This window comes from Ursus maritimus, unplaced genomic scaffold (assembly GCF_017311325.1).
Source record: "Ursus maritimus isolate PB19 unplaced genomic scaffold, ASM1731132v1 scaffold_4, whole genome shotgun sequence".
In the NCBI taxonomy this organism is placed as follows: Eukaryota; Metazoa; Chordata; class Mammalia; order Carnivora; family Ursidae; genus Ursus; species Ursus maritimus.
The window spans coordinates 62,206,089-62,216,562 of record NW_024426552.1 but is presented as its reverse complement, the minus strand read 5'-3'; positions in this window follow the sequence as shown (position 1 = coordinate 62,216,562).

Genomic DNA, 10,474 nt, shown 5'->3' with positions numbered 1-10,474 from the left:
AGCTTCTGCTTGGCACCCTTGTTCTTCATGAGTTAGTCCCGAAGAGGTTGCCCCTCCGTCTCCCCCTCCCCTGTGCTTGGCACCGCGCCTAGGATGGTCTCCCGGGTCAGATCAGCGGCGGCGGCGCGGCTCTGGGGGGCCGCATGGGCGCGCGGAGGAAGAGCGGCCCGGGGCAGCGCGCATGGACCCGGCGGGGCGCTGAGCCCGGCGCGGCCGCGGAGCCTGCAGTCCACGGCGCGCTCCTCCAGGGCCGCGGGGCCGGAGGCCGGGCGGAGCTGGCGGCCGCGGGCCGGCCGGCGGGAGTGTCACTTCCTCACTTGGAGTCCCAGGGACTTTCACGGGCTGCCGCGGTGTCTTCGGGTGTTTTCCTCCGCTTCGGAGGGAGGGCGAGCTCTCCTTTCCGCCTCTGCAGATGCCCCGGAGAGGACGGGAGCGCGCGAAGCGGGCGGCAGCCGGGCGGCGAGGAGACCGCCCGGGGGCTGCGTGGCTCCTCTGCCCTGCGCCCGCTGTCTTGCCTTCAGATGGCTTTGGGAACGCGAAAAACAAGCATCCTGTCTCTCTCGCCCGCCCTCACGCCTTCCTTTTTTTCCTGTCTTACAAATCCTAGGATCATCCAGCTCAGGAAACGCTGGAAGGAAGTTAGCTAGGGAGGGGGGCGGAGGGTGGAAATTTTTGGCAGCTCCGCGCTGCGTGTGTATGGGGCCGGAGGAAGTAGGTGGGTGGGTTGAGGAGCACGGGGTGGGGGGGAGGACGCGCTCTTCGGAGAGCTGGTCGGCGGCTCTGGAGATAACTGGGCAGCTCGGGAGGAAACCGCCGCGCTCCCAGGAGGACCCGCAGCCCCAGCCGCCCGCTTCCTGCCCCACCACGGCCTCGGAGGAGGGCCGGAGGAGGCGCGCCGGCCTCGGGACCGAGGGTGCTAGGTGGAACTGGAAAAAGTCCTGCCTCGCTTTAATCCTCGTTGTCACCGTCTCTTTGACACTTTCTATTTTGGTGCCTGCCTTCTCCTACACAAACGCTTGAAGTAGTGACAGAGACAAAGGCAGGGATTCCAGCGGAGAAACCCGACGGCGAGCGGTTTTCCGCCAGCCACTCCCATCCTCCTCTCCAGCGCCCAGGTACCCCGAATCCTGTTAGCTCCCTTCCTGCGCTGAGGGAAGACTGGGGACTGCCGCCCTGTAACCACTGCCCGGGAAATCAGATTTCTGGTTACAGATTCATGCACACACACACACACACACACACACGCGCGCGCGCGCGCGCGCATTATTGCAGTTTGCCAAATGAAAGTGATTTGCAGGGCATCCAGGATTTAAGGTGACTGATATTCTAACATAATGTGGAGAAAGGAGTCTCCCAGGCTGTTTCATAATTTGTCTCAAGTTTTCAGGAGGACGTGGTTTTTTCTTCTCCAGTTAGATCTGAAATTCTTTGACTTCTGTGTACTCAGCACACAGTAAGAGCTCAAATTCTTGTGATTTAACCATTTGAAGATTAGATTAAACTTCCTGTATAAATTCAGATCCATATATAGACTTGAAGGGTAGGGACGTTCATACAGCTCAGATTGCTGACAGAAACTTTAAGTGTAGTATTTTAGTTACTGAATCCCTTTACCTCACTTAATTCCCCATGTATCACAGTGACAGTGAACTTTGACCCTTAACCTTCTGTCTTTGCCAGAGGTCACAAGTGACAGCCTGCCTTCCGAATCTGGCCCACAGATGTGTTTGGTTTGGCACACACAATGCTTTAAAATTTTTTAAAATTAATTGCCAACTTTAAAGGGTTAAGAGATTTCACTTAAAAGATCGGAATTTCTAACTTCTCTTGCAAAAATAGGAGATCTGGTAACACGGAAATGGCAGTATTGCATGGCATGGACAGCTGATGCCCAGCTGTGACAGACCCCTCTCAGGTTTGCAGCTCCCACTGCCTGTCTTCCCCCCCTTTGCACCTGCCTGGCTTCTGGAGCCACTTGAGTTCCCAGCCCAAGCTCTGTGTATGGGGTCTCCTTCCTCCCATTTTCCATCCGTTTCTCAGTGACACTAGCATTGCAGCAGTCATCTTGGCTAGACATTTTCAAGTAACCACTGACTCATTTCTTTCCTCCCCCACCTCCAGGCTAGTTCTGCCTGGACCGATGAGTCCTTCAAAATGCTTCTCCTCTGGGTTTCTTCTTTTCCACGCCCATTCAGTAAGGATTGTTCACTCCTCAGTTATTAGAATAACTCATAGTGGGATTTGCTGAGTCCGGTCTCTGCCCACTTCATCCATCCTATGTAGTAAAGGCTTGCTGAACCTTCCTGAAATATTGTTGTTATATGTCTGCTTTGTTCAAAACCCGCCCATGACTCCTGTTTTCTAGTGCCAGGACAGCAATTTCTAAGTGTTTGAGAATATCTGGTAGGGTATTCAGTGTGATGGTTTGTTCCTCCCTTTATTTATAGAGAATCATTTCCATATGAGTCGATAATTATTACTATTAACACTCGTTTAGGAGTTTACTGTAGTGAGGACTTTCATACTTGTCATTTCATCTACCCTACAGTGGATTTCATCACTTTGGCAGCAAAGGAGAGAGGCCAAAGGGGTGCTTTTTTCCTGGGTCAGGCTCCCAGAACACATATGGATAAATTGTCAAGTTCTTGAATTACCTCTTGAAATCTTTGAAAACATTCTTTTAACTTTTCATTTTGAAGTAATTTCAGCTTATAAAAAATTTGCAAATAATAGTCAAAGAATTCCATTTACCCTTCACTCCGCCTTCCCAAATATTAATATCTGCTATAATCAGAGCACAAGTGTCAAAATTAGGAAATTTATATTGATACCATAATATTAACTAAGCAATAGCCCTTATTCAAATACCAACTAATTTTTAATTACATCATTTTTGTTAAATATAATCTTTCTCACAATGAAGTCCACCAGTAATTTATAAATAATTCTCATATACTTCACAGTATAGCATTCGCTGTGTATCAGATCCCCTCAGTCACCAACAAACACAGAAGTGTAGGTTATCACAAAACAGCGCTGCCTAGGTGAACCAGGAAAGCTGGTGACCTGGACACAGCCCTAAGATTCTTCTGTGCTTTACTGAGGATTCCCCAGGGGGTGCTGCAATCCTAGATGTTTCATCCTGGAACAGCCTGAGACCTTTTGGTCCCTGCTTCATGATAAGTCATGTGAAGTTGGGTTCAAGTTGTTTAGCGTTCAGGGTTGAGATAATACTGAGCACTGGGCAAGGTGTCCGTTATGCCTGGGTTGATTGAATAAACATTTGATATATGTTCATGGTGGTTCTTTGTCTTTATTTGATAACTCTCAATTATCTACACGTTATGGTTGGGAGAATTCACAATTTATCAAGCCAGATAATGAAGCCACATTGTGACAGCAAGACTCAGGAAGCTGGAAAACTGTCCCCCTCCCCATTTGTCCCTGTCCCCTTTCATTGCTGAGTGTGCCCTGTGATAGATGCCAAGCTTGAATTGAGCCCTTGCTCTGCACACTCTGTTTTTCTTTCTCTTTCCTTCCTCTGCTTATCTCTTCCTCTTCTCATTTTTCTTTCTCCTTGCTTACCCTGAGACGTGTACCTTTTACAGGGTCTGCTGAGGAAAATCGGATTTGGATTTCAGAGGGTTTATCCGTTGGGTTTGGGATTTCCTAGAAAGTAAGATTATCTGGAGATTGCATAGGACGGCTCACAGGAAGATGAATTGAGCTGTTTGGTGGTCATATAAATGATCCCGCCAGCAGATTTTCATAGGACAGAAAGCACTTCCCTCACATGGCGCTTCCGCCACAGAGCCATAGAGTTCTGCCGTTGCCTTGGTTTAGTTTATCTGCCGCTCAGACGGATGCCCATCGAGGTGCGCCATCTGCTCCCTTCACTCACCGATGATGGTAGTGATTTTCTCCTCCATAAACAAATTAGGTACAGAACCAGAGAGTGGGTATTGGGAGATTTTAGTGTCACGTGTGAGATAGCTTTTTACTTGGCCATAAAACTAGAATCGGCAATCAGCAATTCTATTTATTTTTTTAAATGATTTATTTATTTGAGAGAGTGCACACACACGGATGGGGGAGGGACACAGGGACAGGGAGAGAAATCCTCAAGCCGACTTCCTGCTGAGTCGGATGAGGACCCAGGGCTCAACCCCAGGACCCTGAGATCCAGACCTGAGCCGAAGTCAAGAGTGTGGTGATGTTTAAGCGACTGAGCCACCAAGGCGCCCCGGCAATCCGCAGTTCTACAGTGTTCTGAATTCTCTGCTCTGGGTTAGAGAATGTCAGCTCGTCCTCCTGCTGGTACACCTTCTCCTTCCCTCTTCCCTGTTCCTAGCTTAAAAATGCTGGTCTTGTCACTGCTTGTTGGGTGTTTTGAGCTGAATTGTGCCTCCCCTGCCAGATTCATATTAATGAAGCCCTAACCTCCAGTACTTCCGAATCTGACTGTATTTGGAGATAAGGCCTTTAACGAGGTGATTAAGTTAAATGAGGCTGTTAGAGCAGGTCCTAATCCAACCCGACTAGAGTCCTTGCTAGAAGGGGAGGCGAAGACGCAGAGAGACCACAGAGAAAAGACCGTGTGAGGACACTGTGAGAGGGTGGCCATCTACAAGCCAAGGAGAGGAGCCTCAGGAGAAACTGAACCTGTGACACTAAGTCTTGGACTTCCAGCCTCCAAAACTGTGAGAAAATAAACATGTGTTATTTCAGCCCCCCAGTCTGTGGTTTTCTGTTACAGGGGCTCCAGCAGACTGATATGTTGGGGGCGGCTCTTCTATGAGACAGGTCTTGTGCCCACCCTGGGCCCGGATGCCAGTGCCCTGAGGGTCTGAAGCTAGTAGGGGATGAGGATGGCCAGAGCAAAACGACTTCTAGAAAGTTATATATCCCAAGTTCCATTACTGCATTTCTCTGTGCCATGAGTTCCCAGATCTAGGTTGTGCTGCAAATTGTGGCCTCTAGGTAATTCAAATGAGGTAGAATAAGCATCGCTAATAGGGTTGGAGGAGGTCCACATTACCGCTCTTGAATCAAACAGAACAGAGTGGAAGAGAGGTCCACCTGACGGGAGAGAAGGGACAGGAACCAGAATCAGTCTCTCGGTCCTAGAAGCAGGGATAGGCTAGCAGTACATTCTCCCCTTTGCTCCACCACCTCTATGGCCGGGAAAGTCAGTCTTGCTTCTAAGTAGCCTTACAAGAGCAAGCCGTTGCAGTGAGATGAACAGAGGAGGAGGCCCTTACATGGTCCTACTCCTAGCTCTGAAGTGGAAGAGCAGACATAGTTATTATTACACATGATATTCTCTCTCTCTTTCTGAAGCATTGTCTCTTTTAGTTCCCTTTCAGTTCCTAGAATCCCAAAACTGCATTACTCAGGTGGAGAAAAAAGCATGGGGAAACCCTGCTTTGCAGCCATAGTCCTCCAGCTGAGAATGCGGTTCAGTGGCTTCACCATCAACGAGGCATTTCGGGATAGAAAGGGCAGAAAGTGAGGGCGTAGTGAAGAAGAAAACGATTCAATTATAAAAAATAAAGTCTTACAAATTTTTTATAATAAAATTACATTGATCGGTGGAGGGGGTGATGGGCATTAAGGAGGGCACGTGATGTTGAGCACTGGGTGTTAAATGCAACTGATGAATCATTGAACACTACATCTGAAACTAATGATGTACTATAAGTTGGCTAATTGAATTTAAATAAAAACAACTGCATTGATCGGTACCCCTACCTACTAATTAAGAACCTCAGACTTTTATTTAAAAGAGTAAATGTAGGAGAGAGTAGTCTAAGATGACCCCAAATTTATAAAATTGGAGGCTGGTGGGGCACCTGGGTGGCTCAGTCAGTTGAGCATCCGACTCTTGGTTTCCACCCAAGTCATGATCTCGGGGTTGTGAGATCAAGCCCAGCATCGGGCTCCGCAGTCAGTGAGGAGTCTGCTTGGAATCCTCTCTGTCTCTCTGCCCCTCTCCCTGCTAGTGCAAACACTTTCTCTCTCTCTCTCAATAAATAAATAGATAAATAAAATCTTTTTTAAAAAAATTGGGGCTGGTGAGGGTAAAAATTTAGTTTTTGTAGAAAGACCAAGCTTCTCTATATGTCAAGGGCCCTATTGTAACCAAACCAATGTGAGTTCACTCTCTGGTGAGTTGCAGATAGAAACTATGCCAGGGGCGCCTACGTGGCTCAGTCGGTTAAGCATCTGACTCTGAATTTCAGCTCAGGTCATGATCTCAGGGTCACGGGATCGCCCCTAGTTGGCTCCACGCTGGGTGTGGAGCCTGCTTAAGATTCTTTCTCCCTCTCCCACCCCCTCTGCCCTTTCCCCCACCCTGCTTGCGTGAGTGCATGCACTCTCTCTTTCTCTAAAAAAAAAGAAGAAAAGAAACTACACCAGGCGAGTTGTTGCACAAAGGAAATTTTATTTGCAGGAAATAAGGAGATCATGGGGAATAACTTCCAAAGCCATGACTCCCCAGCAAGGGTGAATGGGTTCCTTTTATTTAGGGTTAGGGTGAATATTTAGATAGGGGAGCCTTATCATCTTATGTAGAGGGGGGCACAAGGTGGCGCATGCACCTGAAGGAACCATGCCCTTATGTACACTGTATGTTATGTCAATGACGCTTGTGCTCCTCCCTGGGTGGAGGTGAGGTAAAGGTAACTGTCAGTCCCTCGGTCCATCTGGGCAAGCGTGAGTCGGGGTGAAATTCACACTGGTCTGGGTAGTCTGGGCCAGCAGGAGCTCTTTGTCTGAGCTGTCTTTATTGCTGGAGGAGTAGTTTCGGTTTCCAGGTTTCCATCACAGGATGTTATGCCCATTGGGTCTTTTGCCTGAGTTAAGAGATAAGCTGGAAAGAAGAGCTTAAGAAAAAATGTGGAACGAAGGTCAGTGAGTACAAGCAGGTAGGCAGTAAAGGGTAGGTCTTGGGGTCCATGCGGGGACACTACCAGAGCTTTCAGGAGGAAATGCCCTTTGTATAAAATGCAGGACTGGGTAGGAGTGAAGAGGTTAGGACTAGAAATTAGATGAGACATCCGCACACACTGTTGGAAATTATTTGAGAAAGAAGCCTTTCCCACCAGTGTTTTAGTTAGACTCTAATTTCTTTGCATTGAACGCTGTTCAAACACAAGAGGTTTGGAAATCTTTTGTGTTCTGCAGTGTTTTGAAAACTGTCATGACATTTGACCCATGATGCACAACGTAGCACTGAGTTTTAGTATTTCAGACACGATGAGCAAACCAGGCAGCACAAGACCGCCTTGTCCCGCTCCACCAGGGGCACGGGACACTGCCAAACAGCAGCAGGAAGCATCCTTCCTAGTCTCACGTGGATAGACTGCACAAGGCCGGAGGGAGGGCCAAGTGCTGTGGGTTGAATCACCAGTAGACAGACATTTGAATCTGCCCTGGGTCTGGCCTTAACCTCGAAGTCTGAATGTGGATCTGTCTGGCTGGGGGCCCCTGTCTGGTGGCCCAGAGGGAAGGATGTGCGCGGCTGTTCCTGTAAGCACAGCCCCCGCGGGCCTGGCTGGGTCTGTCCCATGAGTCTAGGAGGAGGTTCTGGGGTCCCTCTCCTCAGCTGGGTTTGGGATCACTTCTCCCACTCCACACTCCGTGTCTTTGGAGTTTGAAAGCTAAAGAGAGACTTGGGTGGAAAAATCTGGACTCCTCAGAGAATTCGGGAGTCCTCTGGATAGGGATGACTTGGCTACTGGACCGATTTCAGTGATGTTGGTGTGTGTTTGTTTTGTTTGTTTTGTCTTACTTTGCCTCTGCTTCCTGATTTTACTCTGTTCCACACCCCTTTGGGCATGTTGCCTTCTTTCTGGCTGGGAGAAGGATGAAAAAAGGAGCAGGGACCCGGCTGTGATCTCCAGCTGTCCCCCCGCAGGGTCTCTGAATCCTGGAGCTAGTGATGTTCTTAGGTGGGTGGGGATCTGTCCCCGCCCCGTTCATTGTGTTCCAGAGTTTCCTGTGCATTGCCTGTAACCCTCTACCAATCTGCCAGGCGCCTTTTAACACAAAAGGGAGGAGATGGGGGAAGGGAGTGCTGAGGAAAACATCCCTATAAATAGCCCTCTTGAACAAAATTGTTTTCCCAATACACAGTTGTTGTGAAGCCTTGATGCCCCTTAATCTACCTCCTTACTCTTCTCGCAGTCCATTCCGACCTCCCTCCACAAGCCCGGTGCTCCTGCTCCATTCCGAGCGGGAGATGTGTGGAGGTGCTTAATGAAAGCCTCAGATCCCCACAGCCCCTCGCCAGCTCGGGACGCAGGGGCTGTGGGTTCAGGCTGACCTGGATTCCATGCCCGGTTCTGCCGCTTATTTACCCCATGGCCTTGGGTGGACAGATCACGTAACCACTCTGAGGCTCAGTTCCCCATCTGCTAAATGGAGGCGATGATGGCTACCTGGGAGGGTTGTTGAGAGGATTAAATAGGGAAACAGCCCACCTGGACCTAGGTCAGCGCTCATACATCAACGGTGATTATTATTATCTTACTGAGCAATTCTTCCCTTTCCTTCATCATTATCCAATTTCTCCGGGTCTTTTCCTATTTCCTGTTACAAGGATGTCCCATGTAAAACACATTTATAAGACTTTAAGTTTATTTTGTTTTATTTTATTTTAATTAATTTATTTTATCTTTCCTAGTTCCAACATGATTTGAGAGAATTTACAATTGTTTGAAAAGTGGCAAAATTCTCAGAAAGGGTAACATTGTCTCTTATTAAACAGTTTTTTCTAACACGGAAGGTATATTGCAGTTTGTGGCCTATTGGGGAAGCAGTTCTGATTGTGGCTTACACTTGTTAAATAACAAAAATTCAAAAAAATAAATTTTAAAGATCTAACTAGCTTTATTAAATGATTCACGAATCACGCAGCAACCCCGTCTAGCAAATAGAAAGGAGCTCCATCAAGCTGCCGAAAAGGAAAGGTTTTTAAAGGTAAAGAGGGAGCAGAAAAAAGGAAGTGATTAGCAAAGAAGCCATTGTTTTAGGCAAGGTTGCCCTCCTAAGGGGAATGGAAGGGGTCTATCAGTACATTTCCTAGTGCTGACCAGGAAGTTCCCATGTTAACTGGTTAAAGGTTGCATTCCCGGGGGGGTTGGAACTGCAGTTAGGTTAGGTATTAAGTTTTGGTTTACTGCCCTGGCACCTTAACATAAGCAGCTCCATTATGGTCCTGTGGTTTTCTTTTTAATAATTCCTCCTTTTTGATCAGACTCTCAGCCTACTTGAAATGTGATCAAAATTTAAGGCATTAATGCCCCTCCAGAGTTCTCCCAGCTTTTGTTGTTGCTTTTTTTGTGTGCACACTATTCACAGGTCATAACATTTTTGCTTAATCTGTGTGATATTCACAGGTTATGACTTCAAGCTTGCCATTTTTTTAAAAAGATTATTTATTTATTTATTTGACAGAGATAGAGACAGCCAGGGAGAGAGGGAACACAAGCAGGGGGAGCGGGAGAGGAAGAAGCAGGCTCATAGCGGAAGAGCCCGATGTGGGGCTCGATCCCACAACGCCGGGATCACACCCTGAGCCGAAGGCAGGCGCCCAACCGCTGTGCCACCCAGGCGCCCCCAAGCTCGCCATTTTTAAGTCTGTCATCCTCTCCGTTCCTCTTCTGACGTTCCCGTCTTAGGGAGATCATTTGCTTGGATGTGAACAGCTGTGAACATGCATTTAAAGCTTTTAAGAGAATACAGTGCACCAGGGAGATTATCGCGATTACTAAAAGCAGGATGATTCCCAATGCCTGGAGTACATTTTGAAGCCATGGTCTCCAAGACCCAAACCAATCAAAATCAAAGAAGTAAAAGAAAGACCCTGCCGGAGTCTCTCTTTTTAGCCAAGTGGCTCGCTCGGTGATGGTGATCTTACGTAATTGTGTTTGAACTTCCCCAAAGTGTTAATGCAGGTGCAGCAGGTGGCTGGTGCTGGCTACAGCGCAGACACCTCCTTGCTCAGCTACAAGATAATCAGGAGCTATCCAATATGAAGAACAACCTTGGCCAGAAAAATCTAAGGATCTTCGTCCAGCAGCTGTTGTCTTAGCAATGGATTCTGCACTATCTTTAAGTGTGAAGGAGAAGTTCCTGATCATATTCTCATTTACATTTACCCCTAACCAGGGAAGTAGGGCCCTGCCAAAGGAAGCAAATCCTGAGTCATGAATATGTCCTAGTCCGGGGGATTCAACCAATGAGATGTCTTAGTCTGCTTGTGCAAAGGGAGGGACACAATGGAGGAATCATTGCGGGACCTGGCCACCAGCAACCTGGCATTCATAGCCCCGAGGGGAATGATAACCACCACAGACACAGACAAAACCCTGTCAGGGCACAAGCCATCTTCACTAACGTGGCACTGTTAATGGACCGAGCGACATATTTGATGATAAATCCAGCAGTCTAAGAGGCAAAGCCCACC